General features: G+C 42.4%; 1 protein-coding gene and 1 non-coding gene across 2 annotated transcripts in view; one reads left to right on the forward strand and one right to left on the reverse strand.

Annotated features, from left to right (window-relative positions):
• The window catches only part of LOC140732511 (AP-4 complex subunit beta-1-like), an 870212-nt gene that overhangs the window by 254143 nt on the left and 596449 nt on the right, over window positions 1–19620 (reverse strand).
• On the forward strand, window positions 5989–6095 carry LOC140732567 (U6 spliceosomal RNA). Its single transcript, XR_012100094.1, has one exon. It is a non-coding gene; the product is annotated as a U6 spliceosomal RNA (small nuclear RNA).

The raw sequence follows: 19620 nt of genomic DNA on the forward strand, positions 1-19620 counted from the left end.
GACCAGATTAGGTCCTCAGATAACTTGAAATTGCTCACTCTTTCCACTTCTGATCCTTCTATGAGTATTGGTTTGTGTTCCCTTATCTTACCTTGCCCAAGTCCACAATCAGCTCTTTTGTCTTACTGATGCTGAGTGCAAGGTTGTTGCTGTGACACTGCTCAGCTAGCTGGTATATCTCTCTCCTGTACACCCTCTCATCTCTGTCTGAGGTTCTACCAACAATGGTTGTATCATCAGCAAATTTATAGATGTGTTTGAGCTGTACTTAGCCACACAGTCATGGGTGTAAAGGGAGTAGAGCAGTGGGCTAAGCACACACCGCTGAGCTGTGCTCGTGTTGATCGTCAGTGAGGAGGAAATGTTATCACCAGTCTTCACAGATTGTAGTCTTCCAGTTAGGAAGTTGAGGATCTAGTTGCAGAGGGAGATACAAGAGGCCCAGGTTCTGTAGCTTATCGATCAGGACTGTGGGAGTGGTGGTGTTAAACGCTCAGCTATGGTCAATGAATAGCATCCTGACACAGGTGTTCGTATTGTCCAGGTGATCTAAGGCCATGTGAAGAGCCGTTCAGATTGTGTCTGCGGTGGACCTATTGCAGTGACAGACAAATTGCAGTGGGTCTACTTCCTTGCTGAGGTAGGAGTTGACACCAGCCATGGACGTATTCAGCAGGTCAGGCAGTATCCATGGAAATGGATACACAGCTGAGGTTTGTTTCGGGCAAAGACCCTTCTTCAGGGTCTTTTGTTACATTACCTTCACAGTCCTGAGTTTTGCTCCAACTCTTCAGTCATAAACAATTCAGTCTTTCTTAACTCTTTTGATGTTGACCTGACATGCTCTGCCCAGCTAGATTTTGCTGTCTGCGTTCCAAAACAAAAATAAATTCAGGGCAATTTTCCCATAAATGACTCACCAAAACCATTCATGTAAGTAGAGCAGAACGTTAAGCTGACTTTTAGAATGAATGCCTGCATCAGCGATCTTGCATTGACATGATGAAAATATCAGTGGAGCTTCTGTGAGGCAGGAGACATTGCCTAAAACCTTACATGTATTACCGTGTGATACAATGAATTTTTAGATCATAGAATTGTTGCCAATTAAATGCACCACACGATTAAACACACCAGACAATGAATGTGACAAACAAATATAGTTTTCATCAATAAGGATTAGTTCAAAAAACTTCAAGATTCAAATTTCAATGTAAATTTATTATCAAAGTACAAATATATCATTTATACTGAGATTCATTTTCTTGTGGGCATATTCAATAAATCCATAATAGAATAATAACCCTAATAGAATCAATGAAAGACCACATCAACTTGGGCATTCAACCATTGCGAAAAAGACACAGACTGTGCAAATACAAAAAGAAAGAAATAATAATAATAAATAAATAAGCAATAATTATTGAGGATATGAGTTAAGGAGTTATTGAAATCTTCAAACAAGACTTATTAACTCCTTATGTTCACGATTCTTTCAGTTGCGTAGCTTTTTAGTTTACTTATACAAATCCAGAACTCACTGGATGCGTTCATCTATTACCAACTCTTGCTGAACTCAGCGAGAGTTTGACCTTGACATATTCTTCTTTGACTCCCCGACTTGGGGTCTTCTCCTTTGGTTGTTAGTCTCCAGAGTCACTACAGTCAGGTATGTCACAAGGTCCTATCTGATACATCTCTCACAATCCTTGGAGACATTGTTTAGTTCTTTATTGCCAATTATATAGTATGAGTCCCATCCTGATTCATACAAGTATGCCCTTTTTTTATTTATTACATTTTTAGAGAATTACATAGAAAATGAAATATTAGAATAATGAAAAAAAATTGATATTGACCCTCCCCCCTCCCCTTAACCCTCCCCCACCTTAAAGCCTTATCTAAAGAGAGGGGAAAAAAAGAAAGAAAAGAGAGAAAGATTGCCTGAATATCGGAGGATCCCCACATGCTCCATGGAGTTCAAAATAATTTTTATTTTTATTTTTATTTTTCCCAATTACTTTGTAATTTTATCTTCAAAGGACCTATATATTTAGTCCTATCTTTTGTAGATATGGGTGCCAAATTTTGAAAAATATATCATATTCATTTCTTAGATTATACGTAATTTTTTTCAAGTGGAATACAGCTATATATTTCATTATTCCAATGATCCATAGTTAAATATAAGTCAGATTTCCAAGTATCTGCGATAACTTTTTTGGCTACTGCCAATGCAATTTTTATAAATTTTTTCTGATACTTATTCAATTTAAGTTTCGGTATTGTCCCTTCAATGTCTCCTAATAAAAATAATATTGGGTTATGTGGGGGTTGTACTCCAGTAATTTATTCCAATAAAAGTCTTAGATTTATCCAAAATGGTTGAATTTTAAAACAAGACCAAGTTGAATGTAAAAAAGTACCAATTTCTTGATTACATCGAAAACATTGGTCAGACATATTTGAATTTAATCTATTTATTTTCTGTGGTGTTATATATAACTGATGCAAAAAATTATATTGCACTAATCTAAGTTGGACAGTTATTGTATTTATCATACTATTTATACATAATCTTGACCAGTTTTTTCCATCAATTTTAATATTCAAATCAGATTCCCATTTTTGTCTTGATTTATGAATTCCTGATTTAATTGTCTGTTTTTGAATCAAATTGTACATACAAGATGTAAATTTTTTAATTTTTCCTTTTCGAATTAATATTTCTATTTCATTAGGTTTTGGCATTAACATTGTTTGACCCAGCTTGTCTCGTAAATAGGCCTTTAATTGAAAATAACAGAAAAGGGTGTTATTTGATATTTGTTTTTTAATTGATCAAACAACATCAATATACCTCCTTCAAAACAATCACCTATGCATTTAATCCCCTTTTGAAACCAATTATGTAAAAGTTTATTATCCATTGTAAAAGGAATAAGCCTATTTTGAATTAAAATTCTTCTTGCTAATAAAGATTTCTTTATCTCATCGTCCATATTTACCTTATTCCATAAATCAATCAAATGTCTTAATATAAGAGATTCCTTTTTTTCCCATATCCATTTGGATTCTCATTTATATATAAAATCTTCTGGTATGTTTTCTCCTATCTTATCTAATTCTATTCTAATCCATGCCGGTTTTTCTTCATCAAAAAAAGATGCAATAAATCTGTTGATTTGCTTTATAATAATTCTTAAAATTTGGAAGTTGTAACCCTCCTAAATCAAATTTACATGTCAATCTTTCCAATGATATTCTTGACATCTTTCCTTTCCAAAGAAATTTCCTCACATATTTATTCAATTCTTGAAAGAACTTCTGAGGCAATTGTATTGGTAAAGTTTTGGAATAAATATTGCAATCTAGGAAATATATTCATTTTTACAGCATTAACTCTACCTATTAATGTTATTGGTAACATCATCCATTTATCAAGATCTTCTTTTATTTTTTTTTAATAATGGCAAATAGTTTTGTTTATATAAATTTTTTACATCATTATCGACTCTTATACCTAAATATTTTATCCCATTTATTGGCCATCGAAATTGAGTTACTAATCAACATTGATTATAATCTCCTTTGGTAAGGGGTAAGGGGTAAGGGGTAAAATATAATTTACTTTATACCCTGATAATTTCCCATATTCTTCCAATCTGAAAGATAATTTTTGCAGCGATTGCAATGAGTTTGTTAAATAAATCAAAACATCATCAGCAAATAAATTAATCTTATATTCTTCTTGGTTAACTCTAAAGCCCACAATATCTGAAACTGTTCTAATTATTTCAGCTAATGGTTCTATCGCCAATACAAATAAAGCAGGTGATAATGGGCAGCCTTGTCTAGTTGACCTCGTTAAGCGAAATGATGTTGAAATTTGACCATTTGTAACTACTTTAGCTTGAGGATTAATATTTAAGGTTTTAATCCATTTTATAAAAGATTTTCCTAACTCATATTTTTCCAATACCTTAAATAAAAAATCCCATTCCAATCTATCAAATGCTTTTTCTGCATCCAAGGCAACTGCCACACTCATTTCCTCTCTTTTTTGTGCCAAATGAATTATGCTAAGTAACCGAGTTATATTATCTGTTGATTGTCTATTTTTAATAAAGCCTGTTTGATCCATATGTATTAATTTTGGTAAATATTTAGATATTCTATTAGATAAAATTTTTGCTATTATTTTATAATCTGTATTCAACAAAGAAACAGGCCTATATGATGTTGGTTTTAAAGGATCTCTATCTTTTTTTGACAATACAGTTATGATTGCTGTCGTAGCAGATTGTGGGAGTTTGTGTATTCTTTCTACTTGATATATTAATTCCAGAAAAGGAGGAATTAGTAAATCTTTAAATTTTTTATAAAATTCAGGTGGAAAACTGTCTTCTCCTGGGGATTTATTACTCTGAAGTGATCCTAAAGCTTCTTCAACCTCTTTTAATGTAAAGGGCATATCTAATCCTTTCTGTTCTTCCAAATTTAATTTTGGAAGGGTTATTTGTGATAAAAATTTATCTATCTCAGCAATCTTATTTTGTGATTCTGATTGATATAATTCAGTATACATTTTTTTAAAAGTTTCATTAATTTCTAAAGGTTTATAAGTAATCTTATTTGCACTTGTTCTAATTGCATTTATTGTTTTAGGAGCCTGTTCTGTTTTCAACTGCCAAGCAAGAACCTTGTGTGATCTTTCACCTAATTCATAATATCTCTGTTTAGTTCTCATAATTACTTTTTCTGTTCGATATGTCTGGAGTGTATTATATTGTAATTTTTTATTAACAAGTTGTCTTCATTTTTCTTCTGTCATATATCTTTGAGATTCTTTTTCTAACTTTGTAATATCTTTTTCTAATTGATCTATTTCTGCCATGTATTCCTTCTTAATTTTAGATGTATAACTTATGATCTGACCCCTCAAGTATGCTTTCATCGCTTCCCATAATACAAATTTATCCTCAACTGAGTGTGAATTTGTATCCAAAAAAAATTGAATCTGTTTTTTCATAAAATCACAAAAATCTTGATGTTTTAATAAAATTGAATTAAATCTCCATCTATAGATCGATTCCTCCTTATCCATCATTATCATTGTCATTATCAAGGGGGAATGATCTGACAGTATTCTTGCTTTATATTCCACACTTTTCACTCTATCCTGAATATTTTTTGATAATAAAAAAAAATCAATCCGTGAATAAGTTTTATGTCTATTTGAATAAAATGAATAGTCTCTTTCTCTTGGATTAATTTTTCTCAATATATCAATCAGGTTTAAGTCTTTCATTAATGATAAAGTTAACTTTATTACTTTTGATTTTGTAACAACTTTAGTTGACTTGTCTAAAACTGGGTCTAAACAAAAATTAAAGTCTCCACCTATTAATATTTTATCATGTGCATCAGCCAGGTTCAAAATAACTTCTTATATGAATTTTGCATCATTTTCATTTGGTGCATAAATGTTCATAAGGGTCCATAATTCTGAAAAAAATTGGCAATGTATAATCACATATCTCCCCACAGAGTCCATTACTACATTTTGTATTTTAATTGGTATGGTTTTATTAACCAAAATTGTGACTCCCCTTGATTTTGAATTAAATGAGGCTGCAATAACATTTCCAACCCAATCTCTCTTTAATTTCTTATGTTCTATTTCTGTTAAATGTGTTTCTTGTAGAAAAGCTATATCTCCTTTCATTTTCTTAATATATGTTAAAACTCTTTTTCTTTTCACAGGTCCATTGTCCATTGACATTAAAACTTTAAAAATTAAGTAAATTAATCATTCATAATACCTTGGGAAATCTCTTTAAAATTCTCCATGTTGCTATGTGTCTCTCCCCAATCATCCAGGCAAAAAAAGAAGAAAAATAGAAGAAAGGTAACTATATATAAGAAAAAAAACCCAATCAAAATACCCCCCCCCCCACTAATGTTGTGAATAAAAAGAAACACAACGTGCTCGCTTTGGCAGCACATATACTAAAATAGGAACGATACAGAGAAGATTAGCATGGCCCCTGCGCAAGGATGACACGCAAATTCGTGAAGCGTTCCATATTTTAAAAAAAAAGAAACACAACATTACCCCCCCCCCCATTTTACGGGTCATGGCAATTGCCATGATAGTACATGTGAAACTGGCAGCCATCGATCAGAAGCTCCTCCAGCTCCCCCGCAAAAAAAAGAATAAAGAAGATATATGTGAAGAAAAAAAAGTTAATGTCTCTACTCCCAGTTAATATTCCTCAATTATTTTCTTTTTTCTTATTCCTTACAAATGTCCGTCAAGTCCAACCTTATCTCAATCTTCATCTTTAGTCCATTTCATTTCTATAATTCTTTACTCCATCTCACGAGTTATCAGGTAGTTCTTGTACAAATTTCTCCGCTTTCTGATGGTCAATGAAAAATCTTCTTACTTCGTTATCCAGGAAAATGATCAATTTTGCTGGGTAACTCAATAAAAATTTATAGCCCTTTTCCCATAAGGATTTTTTCATTGGATTAAATTCATTCTGCCTCTTCAAAAGATCGTAGCTTATGTCTGGATAAAAAAAAAACTCTTTTCCCTTCTATCATCAATGGCCCATTTCTCTTTCTGGCACCCTGAGTAGCTGCCTTCAAGTTCTTTTCTTTATCTTGGTATCTTAAGCATTTTATCAAAATTGATCTTGGATTTTGATCTTGTTGAGGTTTTGATCTTAAAGCTGTATGGGCTCTTTCAATTTCAATTACCTGACTTCCCTCTCCCATTCCCAAAGTTTTCGGAATCCATTCTTGGAAGAATTTTATTGGATCATCTCCCTCTATACCTTCTCTAAGACCAACAATTTTAATATTATTTCGTCTGCTAAGATTTTCAAGCTCATCTATTTTTTCCAACATCTGTTTTCTTTCTGTTGTCCAGGCAAGATTATCATCTTCTATCTTATCTATTCTTTTAGTGTTTTCTCCCATTTTTTCTTCCATATTTTTAACTTTCTTGTCCGCCTTCTTTTGTTTTTCCACCACATTAGCGAGCGTAACCTGTATGTTTCTAATATCTATTCTTATAGCTTTTAATTTGCGCGTCGTGTATATCAGGACTTCTTTTACATTTCCTTTAATCTCCTCCTCTTCTTCTTCTTCTTCTTCTTCTTCTTCTTCTTCTTCTTCTTCTTCTTCTTCTTCTTCTTCTTCTTCATCTATTTCTTCATCTGTGTTTTCCAGAGAATCTGATTCTACTTCCGGTTCACTTTCAATTTCACTTCCAGTTGTAGTTGGGACTTGTAGTTTTATTTGTACCAGTTCATGCGTACTTGTTTCTTCGTACATGCGTTGTTCTTGCCGTTTCTTCTTAGAGACTGTTGATATTGCCACAATTTCCTGTCCTGCACCATCAGAAGTGTCATGTACTTCGCCGGGAGGAGATCTAACTTGAGTACGAGGCTTCACCGAGACGGTTGGCCCCTTTTTCCCTGCCGACTTGCGCGGTCTTCAAAGTAGTAGCTTTCTTCTGTTTCATTTTAGGAGCCATATCTAAAAGTAATCCTGAGTTGCTTATAAGTAGTTTCTAGTAGGTATTTATTAACTCTTCTTCACTTAAACTTTGTTTCATTACTTTTTACGAGGGAGCTGGATTCCCAACATCTCGATCCTACGTCATCACGTGACGACCCCCAGTACGCCCTTCTTTAACTCTTTGAGTTCTTCCTGGCATCATTCTAAAATTACTTCAACCATCCGTTCCTTAATTATTTTGATGCATTTGTAATGTATCCGTCCGTCCCTTTCACAAGATGTCATTTTCCAAAACATCCACATTGCTTGTTCTTTTTTTCTGGATAACTCTCATTGAGCTGGTGGTGCCCCAATCTACACAGGATCTCACCAATGTAGGGGAGGCCTCATTGGGATCACTGGATACAGTAGATGACACCAACAGATTCAAAGGTAAAATGTTGCCTCACCTGGAAGGACTGTTTTTGGCCTTGAATGGAGGTGAATGGGCAGGTGTAGCATTTCTGCTGCTTGCAGGAATAAGTGCCAGGAGGGAGATTAGTGAGGAGGGATGAATGGACAAGGGAATCACAAAGGGAGCGATCACTGTGGAGACTCGGATTGGCAGGTAGGCAAAGATGTGTTTGGTGATAGGATCCTGCTGAAGATAGCAGAACATGTAGAGGATGATGTGTTGCGTGCAGAGGCTCATGAGGTGGTAGATGAGGACAAGAGGAACTCTATCCCTGTTAAGGTGGTGGGAAGATGGGGTGAGCGGGGATGACTAGGAAATGGAGGAGACACAGGTGAGAACAGCATCAATGGTGGCTACCGTTTGGATATGACGGAATGGAGCAACAGAATGGCCTACTAGTTGAAAGTAACAGTAGTTAGCTCTCTGGCACTGAGTCTGGTTCTGTGGCTCAGTCTGGAAGGAGGGAGAAGGAACGAGCCATTGTGATAGAGGATTCATAAGTTAGGGGAACAAAATAATGTTCTGTGGACATGAATGAGATTCCCGGATGGAATGTTGCCTCCAGGATGCGAGAATCTGGGACATCTCAGATCTTTTTAAGTGGGAGGGTGAGCAGTCAGAGGTTGTGGTCCAAATAGGTGCCAGTGACATGGGCAGGAAGAGTGACTAGGTTCTGCAAAGTGAGTTCAGAGAATTAAGTGCTAAGTTAAAGGACAGGTCCTCCAGGGTTGTGATATCAGGATTGCTGCCTGTACCATGTGTTAGTTTGGCCAGAAAGAGAAAGATCATCCAGTTTAACAAAAGGCCAAGGAGGGAGGGTTTCAGAATTTTGGAACATTGGGCTCTCTTCCGGGGAAGGTGGGAGGTGTACAGAAGAGATTGTTAGCTCCTGAACTGATGGAGGACTAATATCTCATTGGGAAGGCTTGTTAATGCTGCACGGTGGGGTTTAAACTAGAGTTGCAGGGAGATGGGAAGTAGTGCCAGAACAGAGAGTGGAGAGGTTGTGGTGACAGATGTTAAGATCTCAGACAAAGTTAGGAATCAAAAAGATTCCTAACATGGTGAGATTAATTCTGTGTTGCATATATAATTCAATGCAAGAAGTATTACAGGAAATGCAGATGAGCTCAGGGCATGGATCAACAGGCTGCTTTCTAGCAAATGTGTAGTTGACAAGTGGGAGGCCTTCAGAAGTGAAATTTTGAGAGTACAAAATTTTATGTGCCTGGCAGAATAAAGGGTGAGGATAACGGGTTTAGGGAACCTTGTTTTTTGGGAGATATTGAGGCCTTGGTTTAAAAAAAGGAAATGCATAGCAGGTATAGGCAGGTAGGAATGAATGAGATACTTGAGTATAAGAAATGCAAGAGAACACTTAAGGAAGAAATCAGGAGGTCTGAAAGAAAGCACGAGTTTGCTCTAGCAGACAAGATGAAGGAGAATCCTAAGGGCTTTTAAGAGCAAAATGATTGCAAGGGACCAAATTGGTCCTTTGGAAAATCAGAATGTAATCTATGTGAGGAGCCAGAAGAGCTGTGGGAGACCTTAACCCTATAACCTTAAATTGATTTTGTTTGCATTTGTATTTTCTCGGGAGACAGACACAGAGTCTACAGATGTGAAGCAATGCAGCAGTGAGGTCATGACTGTATATAGATTACAGAGGAGGAAATGTTTGCTGTATTGAGGCAGATTATGTTGGACAAATCCCCAGGGCCTGATAAGTTGCTCCCTTGGACCCTGTGGGAAGCATGCAGAAATCATAGGGGCCCTGGCAGAGGTTTTTAAATCATCCTTAGTGACAGGTAAGGTAACAGAGGATTGGAGAATGGCTAATGTGTTTACACTGTTTCAGAGAGGACTTAAGAGTAAACCAGGAAATTATCGGCTGGTGAGCCTGACATCAGTAGTGGGAAAGTTACTGGAAGGTATTCTAAGGAACTAGATAGATGATTATACAGATAGACAAGGACTGATTAGGGATAGTCAGCATGGTTTTGTACATGGTGGTCATGTCTAACCAATCTTATAGAGTTTTTAGAGGAAGTTACCAGGAAAGTGGATGCAGGCAAGGCAGCAGATGTTGTCTACATGGACTTCAGCAAGGCACTTGACAAAGTTCCATATGGGAGGTTGGTCAGTTGCTTGGCCTTCAAGATGAGGTAATAAATTGGATTAGACAGGAGAAGCCAGAGAGTGGTAGTAGATGGCTGCCTCTCTGACTGGAGGTCTGCAATTGTTGGAGTGTCACAGGGATCGGTGCTGGGTGCATTGTTGTTTGTCAACAATCTGGATGATAGTGTGGTAAACGGGATCAGTAAATTTGTGGATGACACCAAGACTGGTGGTGTGGTGGACAGCAAGGAAGACTATCAAAGCTTGCAGCGAGATCTGGACTGACTGGAAGATGACAGATGGAATTTAGTGCAGACGGGTGTGACATGTTACACTTGAGTGGGGCCAACCACAGCAGGTCTTACACAGTGAGTGGAAGGGTACTGAGGAGTGGTGCAGAACAAACGGATCTGGGGATATAGGTTCATAACTCATTGAAAGTGACATCACAGGCAGGTAGCGTTATAAGGGAAGCTTTTGGCACATTGGCCTTTATAGATCAAATTATTTCATTTGTTATCAGAGGACGTACACATTAAAGAGAGGAATTAAGCTGTATTTTGCAGCAGTCACTTGACGCCATTTTAGCTCCGTATTGAGTAAAGGATTTGGGATGTTATGTTGAAGTTATATAAGACATTGGTGAGGCCTAATTTGGAGTATTGTGTGCTGTTTTGCTCACCTACCTGCAGGAGAGAAGTAACCACAAGAACCTCATATCCATACAATAGACATGCCAAATTAACCTATCTCAGGCTTGCTAGGCCTCTTCTTTGAGCAACTCAACTTCATCATCTTCTACCAACCCGGCTGCAACAACACTAAGGCAGACACCCTTTCACAACAGCTCGACCCAGCTGAAACAGTGATCAACCCTCTGCCCATCATTCAATCATCCCAGATCCTCACTCGGATCGTCTGGGTCCTTGAGAAGCAGATCCGCCAGTCCCTGCAGCATGAATCTCCTCCAGCCGACAGACCCGACGACCGCATGTATGTGCCAGTGGCCGTGCACTTTGAAACGCACCAGTAGGCCCATCCTTCACCCTCTCCAGCCGTCCAGGTGCACGACAGTGCCTGGATTTTTTGCGATGCCAGTTCTGGTGGCCCTCCATGCTCACAGATGTCCATCAGTTTGTCGCTGTCTGGCCTCGATGCACTTAGACCATAAGATATAGGAACAGAATTAGGTCATTTGGCCCATTGAGTCTTCTGTGCCATTTTATCATGGCAGATCCATTTGCCTCTCAGCCCCAGTCTCCAGCTTTCTCCGCATATGCCTTCATGTCCTGACTAACCAAGAATCTATTAACCTCTGCCTGAACTATAACTAATGTCCGGGCTTCCACAGCCACCTGTGTTGATAGATTCCACAGACTCACCACTCTCTGGCAAAGTAACTTCCTCCTCATCTCTGTTCTAAATGGATGTCCCTCTATTCTGAGGCTGTGTCTGGTCTTAGACTCCTCCACCATAGGAACCATCCTCTTCACATCCACACTATTTATGCCTTTCAACATTCGATAAGTTTCAATGAGATCCCCCCTCATTCTTCTGATTTCCGATGAATACAGGCCTGGAGCCATCAAACGCTTCTCATATGATAAGCCTTTCAATCCTAGAATCATTTCAGTGAAGCTTTTTTGAATGTGATCCAATTCCTCCAACTAGTGGGCCTGTGGGATTCTATGGGCACTACCTGTCCCTCGATATCCCTGATGCCCCATGGAATTCATCATGAGTTTGCTACCTTCCAATGGAGTCACAGTGATCATGAAAGTGGTGGACTGATTCTCCATGGTGACACACTTCTTTTCCCTCCCCAAGCTTCTGTCAGCTGTTGAGATGGTGGACCTGGTTTTCCAACAGGTAGTTCACCTCCACACCTTCTCTCAAGACAGTGTGTAGGACCGCAGCCCACAATTTGTCTCCCACATCTCCCACTTCTGGTGAACCTTTAGCACCCTCCTCCACCCTTCAGTGAGTTTGTCCTCTGGCGGTCATCCACAGATCAGTGATCATTCAGGAAGAGCCAATCAGCAAGCGGAGAGGTTTCTGCAATGCTTTGCCACCTCTAGCTCTTCCACAAGGAAGAAGTATCTGATCTGGGTCGATCTGTCCCACAAACTACACACCTCCTCTGCCACGGGTACTTCATCCTACCAACCCCCACAGTGGAGCCAATGGTGGAGGTCCCATCCGCCAGGGCCCTGGTTCACTAATGCCAGAATGCTTGGAGGGGGGCATGGAGGGCCATCATAGCCACCAACCATGCCTACTGCTGGTGGCATCCAGCCAGCCAACTCCAGCCTGGGGACTACATCTGCCTGTCCACTCGAGATCCGCCCCTTGAAGGGTTCATTGGTCCAAAGTTTAAAGTACATTTATTATCAAGGAATGTACAATATATACAACATTGAAATTTGTCTCCTTACAGGCAGCTACAAAACAAAGAAACCCAACAGGAGTCTTTAAAAAAAATATCCAACACCCAAAGTGGGAAACAAGAACAAATCAGACAAACATTAAAAAATAAACAAATAGCATTCAGAACTAAAATTCACGAAAGTGAGTCCACAGCCACGAAGCCAGTTCATCACTGGAGCCGGTCCAGGAGGGCAGTAGTTGCAGGCCACAGCCTCATTTCAGTGCAAAGGGGAGAAAACCTTGTGGAGCTGAACACCAGCCTGTCCCTCGGCTCTGGCTCTGACATCCCCGACCTTTTAAATCTAGCCTGGCACTTACATCAGTCAAATATCAGCTCGCTCCTTGCTCTTGGCCCGGGCTCCGCCACCTTGGCTTGGCCTGTAGCCTCAGCATAGCCGCGACCATACAGCACGTTTGAGTCACCAGCTCACCGAATCGGCAGAGCATCGCGAAATGCCAGGTCGTACAGGCGCTTCAAAAACACAACTCTGATTACAGTGATCATCGACAAAAAAAAGTGTGATTAATAAAGTATTTGTTGTATGTTTGTTTGCTGCCAGTAAGGCGTCACTGTGTCTCACCAGCACAACCTTAAATTATCTTAACCCAGGCACTGACTGTCTCCAGCTGACACCACCCCTCAAGATTACACTACCTTCCATGTGACCTGCGTCATCAAACCTGTTGTCCATGGACTTCTCAACCCAGCTGAGCCTGAACCTCCGGAACATGGGATGGTGGAAGGTGGGTCAGTGTTCACTAGTTGCTGGATTCATATCATCATGGACGGTGTGTGCGTCACTTGGTCAGCAGGAAGGGTATGTCCCAGAGGAGAGTTCTTGGGAGCTGCCTGGTAACATCTTGGATCCAATGCACATCTTTCCTATAGGAAAGATGTAAACAAGGTTGAAAGAGTGCAGACAAAATTTATAAGGATGTTTCCAGATCGGAAGGACCTAAGTTATAAGGGAAGATTGAATAGGTTAGGATTATATTTAGAATGTAGAAGACTGCGAGGAGATTTGATAGAAGTACACAAAATTATGAGGGTTATAGATAGGATAAATGCAAGCAAGCTTTTTCCACTGAGCTTGGGTATGACTACTGTTACATAACCCGTAAATGGGTAAAAACAACTAGCAGAAATGGTCACACCTGGAGTCTGAGTCTTCCATTAAAAACTCTATTTCATTGATAAATATGTGAGAAAGTAATATAAAACAAGATAAGGTAAACAGGTTAGAAAAGTATATGCAAATATAAGTGAATGAATAAAGTTCCCAAGCTTCTCCCAGCTCAGGTGATTAGATGATACAGTCTTATGGTGGTATGGTAGGTAGTCAGTTCTGTTCTGGAATTTGATTGGAGTAGCGTTGGAGAGAGAGAGAGAGAGAGAGAGAGTGTGCTGTTTTGTCTTCCCAGTGCCAATGCCTTCGATCTTCCACATTGTCCTACTGCTCCCGATACTTACAGTCACCGACTGTGACCAGAAAAAGAGGATGCCTTCTTCACGTGGTACCGCTATCAACCCAGGCAAGGGTTGAACACACCGACAGCATTCCATCGGTCACCCCTTTGTCCACACAGTGAGCAAAACCCCCAGCTTTGTCGTGGGTACCCAAAGCTCAACCAGTGTCTTCCTTGGTGTCCTGCGTGTCTGATTATAAAGCCAACTAACCTTGTATATATTCCACAAGTACTGATCACGAGCTATCCATCATATAGTTCCACCTTTCAGTTTCCAAGGCAACTCACAGACTTTCTCTCTCTCCATTGCTGAAATAGCACACACGCTGTTTGCTCCCTCTCTCTCTCTTTTTAAAGGAACAGTCCACTTAGAATAATCCTTCAGATCTTGTCACACTATAATCAGAGTTTATGGGTTAAGGATGGAAGTTGAGAAGTTTAAGGGAACATGAGAGGACACGTCTTCACTCAGAGGGTCGTGAGAGTGCGGAATGAGTTGCCAGTGGAAGTGGTGCATGCAAGCTTGAATTCTATGTTTAAGAGAAGTTTGAGTAGGTACATGAATAGTAGAGATATGGGGAGGCTATGGTCCCGGTGGAGGTTGAGTAGACAGTTTAAATGGTTTTGCAAGGTCTAGATGGGCTGAAGGGCCTATTTATGTGCTGTACTTCTCCATGACTTTGATAAGATCCACCAGACTCACCTGAATTGGCCTGGGTGATCGGTGGCAGGCTGACAGGCCTGATCCCACTGCATCTCCCAGCCTCCACCCAGCTAATATGATTTTGCCAGCCTCTTATTCCAGACTCTTCTCCTGCCGTGTATTTAACCACAGTCCTTGTTTACTCATCGAACCAGCTGGTCTCAACCAGTTGCTCCTAGCTATCACCCTCCCTGCCTGATGTTGCCCTTGGTGCCAGTTGCGGTTAGTCTTTGTTTCTTCTTGTTTTGTAGCCCCTCCTGGCTTGTTATTTTGTGCTCTATTATTAAGGGAGTTTCTCTGTGTGAAAATCGCCTCTGCTTTTGGGTCAAGCCTGCTTTACAATTCTGTGTCAGCCAATAAGTGTCGATATGTCAACTGGCAACCCTAAGTTGCCCATTCGTGTGGATAGGGGAACAAAAATAAAACAAGGCGAGGTTGATGACGATGTGAAAGGAAATACAACTGCGATTGCTCTACTGAGGGATTTGCTCTGTCGGGTGCTGGAATAGTTTCCAGTGGGCTGAATGGCTTTCTGTACTGTCAATATTTTCCACAGTAATACTCCAAAACAAGTGTGTGAGTGGTAGCAGCGACGTATTTAATTGAGGATCAAAATGCTTCATGTTTTTTTAACAAAGAAATTTAAAAGCAGGATAGAACCATAGAACGTTACAGCACAGAAACAGGCCTTTTGGCCCTTCTTGCCTGTGCTGAACCATTTAGGATCTTTTAACTATGTCAGCAAAAAGGAAACTGCCATGTTCTAGATCAGCCATTATTCAGAGTTGTAATGTACTTTGCGTCCACAGACGTTAGAAGTAGTTATAAATGTGTGACTATTTTTCTTACACATTGGAATTCTGACCGAATGAGAATTCCTAACTTTCATCGTGATTTCATTGTTTCGTCCTTGGAGGCAAAGAATGTTCTTTTGTTAGAACGTGAATAACCTGTTCCAAAAGGTGGTGCCTTTAGAATGAAATAATTAAATACTATCATTTCCAAGCAACGCAACAAACATTGAACACACACACAAAACGCTGGAGGAGCTCAGCATTCCAGACAGCATCTATGGAAAAGAGTACAATCGAGTTTTCTGGCTGAGACACTTTGGCAGGACTGGAGAAAACAAACTGAGCAGATTTAAAAAGCGGAGTGGGGGGGGGGGGGTGAGAGAAATACAAGTTGTTTTGGGGAAACCTGAAAGGGGATGGGAGGAAGGAAAGAGCTGGGAAGTTTATTGGTGAGAGACAGAAGGCCATGGAAGAAAGAAATAAATGGTGGTGGGGGGGGGGGGCACCAAAGGCAAAAAGTGGGCAAGAAGATAAGGTGGGAGAGAAAAAGGGGGTGGTGGGAAATCCTGGAGGAGGGGGTGGGGGGCTCATTACCGTAAGGTTGAGAAATCAATGATCATGCCATCAGGTTAGAGGTTACCCAAACGGAATATAAGGTGGTGTTCATCCCAACAGTGGAGGAGGCCATGGATGGACTGTGGTGAACCACATATACCTGTCTGGACACGCCGCCTGCTGACTGCTCCTGTGGCCCCTCCCACTGACCCCGGTACAAAGGCGATTGGTACCTGAGCCCGGCCCTCAGTCTCCAGGATGTAGTATGGTGGTCAACTACTGCTTGTTCTTTCTTCCAGTCAATAAAAGCCGATATCTCGCCTTCACGTCTCAGGGAGAGTTATTGATGGTGCATCAATTTTATTGACTGGAAGTTTTAAAACATGGAAAGCATTTTACGTCCGGAAAAATTGGATTTGGACCCCCAAGCCCCTGAAGTAGCTCATGCCTTTGAACTCTGGCTTGCATGCTTCCAATCATACTTGGAGGAGGTTAGTGCAACTGAACCCGCTGTTATGCAAAGAATTCACCTCTCGAGGGTCACCCCGAAAGTTTACTCACTTATCAGGGACCTGTCGACCTACCAAGGGGCACTGGATGACCTCAAAAGACAGTGCCTGCGGCCGGTGAACACCGTCTACGCAAGACATCGCTTAGCTACGCGACAACAGCGGCCTGCAGAGTCGAGCGCCGAGTTTCTCCGAGCCCTACAGACACTTGTGAGGACTTGCGATTGCAAGGGACTGACGGCGGAACAGCATGCGGAGCTCCTCATACGAGATGCCTTTGTTACAGGGACCAGGTCAGTGTACGTGCAGCAGCGGCTGTTGGAAAATGCCGATCTTACCTTATGCTCGGCGATCGAGACAGCCAACACACTGGAGGCTGCTCTGCACAATGCTGACACTGTCCAGCCGCGCGATCCCCCGCCGGTTCCGTGGACACCTCAGACCCCGCCGCTTCCGGTTCCCGCGATCGAATTTGTCAACGCCGCTGCCAGTCGCGATTCCACGAACTCTCCGAGCCCGACCACAGCTGCTGCCAGTCGCAAGCCCGCGCAATGTTACTTCTGCGGACTCGAAAAACACCACTGAAAACGCTGCCCGGCCTGAGAAGCGACCTGCTCCAGCTGCGGGAAGAAGGGCCATTTCGCCAAGGTCTGTAAGTCTAAACCACGAGCGGGGTCGGGCAGCGCTGCGTGTGAGGCATGGGGGCCGCCATCTTGCCTGCCCGCCTCGTGCGAGACATGGGGGCCGCCATCTTGCCTGCCCGCCTCGTGCGAGGCATGGCGGCCGCCATCTTGCCTGCCCGGATGTGGGCGGCCATCTTTGTCGGCGCCGACATGCCCCGCCCCCTACCCACCGGTGCTTACCGGGCACCAAGACGGCAGTTCAACTCTGGCCTCCGTAACCCCCGACCAAAGCGCCCACACCAGCTTGCAAGGTCAATGATGGAGATCCTGGTGGAGGGGCACAGGACTAGCTGCCTGTTTGACATGGGCAGCACTGAGAGTTTTATTGACCCGGACACTGTGCAACGCTGCGGACTCGTGACACGGCCGGTAAGCCAGAGGGTCACCTTGGCTTCTGGGTTGTATTCCACAGACATCCGGGTGGGTTGTGTAGCAACATTGGTGGTGCAGGGCACAGAATATCGGAACTTTGTGCTACTGGTCATGCCTCAACTGTGCGCGCCTGTGCTATTGGTGTTGGACTTCCAGAGCCACCTCGAAAGTGTGACTATGGCATATGACGGGCCCCTCCCACCACTCACTGTCAGGAATCCTCAGTTTTGTGGGACTTCATCATATACCACGCTACTGACCACACACACACACCGAACCACACGTCCCGCCCAGCACCATGCTGACAGCTGCGCTACTGACACCACTTGCAGCCTCTCCACCCTCAAGATCCCTCCCCCACCGCTGTTCGCCAACCTGACCTCCGACTGTAAACCTGTGGCAACTAAAAGCAGGTGGTACAGCGCGGGGGACAGGGCCTTCATTCAGTCAGAGGTGCAGCGGCTGCTCAGGGAGGGGATAACTGAGCCAAGCACAAGTCCTTGGAGGGCCCAGGTGGTTGTTGTTCGGACCGGGCAGAAAAATAGGATGGTCGTGGACTATAGTCAAACCATCAATAGGTTCACGCAGCTTGACGCGTACCCCCTACCCCGCATCGCGGATATGGTCAACCAGATAGCTCAGTACAAGGTGTACTCGACAATAGATCTGAAATCCGCTTATCACCAGCTCCCCATCCGCCCAGAGGACCACCCCTACACCGCCTTCGAGGTGGGCGGCAGGCTCTATCACTTCCTGCGCGTCCAATTCGGTTTCACAAATGGTGTCTCGGTCTTCCAGAGGGAAGTGGCCGGAATGGTAGACCAGTGCCAACTGAAGGCCACATTTCCCTATCTGGATAACATCACCATCTGTGGTCACGACTGGCCGGATCACAACGCCAACCTCCAATGATTTTTCCAAGTGGCCAAAGCCCTGAACCTTACTTATAATAGGGACAAGTGTGTGTTCGGAACCACCCGACTCGCTATCCTTGGGTATGTCGTGGAAAACGGGGTCATTGGCCCAGATCCCAACCGTATGCGCCCCCTGTTAGAACTCCCTCTTCCCACCACCCTCAAAGCCCTCAGACGGTACCTGGGCTTCTTTTCCTATTACTCCCAATGGGTCCCTCATTACGCAGACAAGGCCCGCCCCCTGGTCAAGTCTACCACTTTTCCCCTCTCTGCCGAGGCCCGTGCAGCCTTCAGCCACATCAAAGGGGACATTGCCAAAGCAACGATGCATATGGTGGATGAGAATATTCCCTTCCAAGTAGAGAGTGACGCCTCAGATTTTGTGCTTGCTGCTACCCTCAATCAGGCAGGCAGGCCAGTAGCATTCTTTTCTCATACCCTTCAAGGCTCTGAAATTCAGCACTCCGCGGTGGAGAAAGAAGCCCAGGCCATAGTGGAAGCTATTAGGCACTGGAGGCACTATCTCGCCGGCAAAAGGTTCACCTTGCTGACCGACCAGCGCTCAGTTGCATTCATGTTCAGCAACCAACAGCGGGGCAAAATCAAAAATGATAAAATTTTGCGGTGGAGAATAGAACTCTCCACCTACAACTATGATATCCTGTACCGGCCTGGAAGGCTCAATGAGCCCCCTGATGCCCTATCCCAGGGAGCATGTGCCAGCGCACAGCTCGACCAGCTATACACCCTCCATGCACATTTTTGCCACCCGGGGGTCACCCGATTTTACCATTTAGTGAAAGCCCGGAACCTGCCGTACTCCCTTGAGGACATCAGGACGATGAGCAGGGACTGCCAAGTCTGCGCTGAGTGCAAACCACACTTTTACCGTCCTGAAAAGGCGCAACTTATCAAGGCCACCCGCCCCTTTGAGCGACTGAGTGTTGACTTTAAGGGCCCCTTCCCTCCACTGACCGCAATGTCTACTTTCTCAATATTATCGATGAGTACTCGCGGTTCCCTTTTGCCATTCCCTGCCCCGACACCACTACCACGTCCATCATAAAAGCCCTGCGCCAGCTCTTCACTCT

This window comes from Hemitrygon akajei, chromosome 8 (assembly GCF_048418815.1).
Source record: "Hemitrygon akajei chromosome 8, sHemAka1.3, whole genome shotgun sequence".
NCBI classification, from domain to species: domain Eukaryota; kingdom Metazoa; phylum Chordata; class Chondrichthyes; order Myliobatiformes; family Dasyatidae; genus Hemitrygon; species Hemitrygon akajei.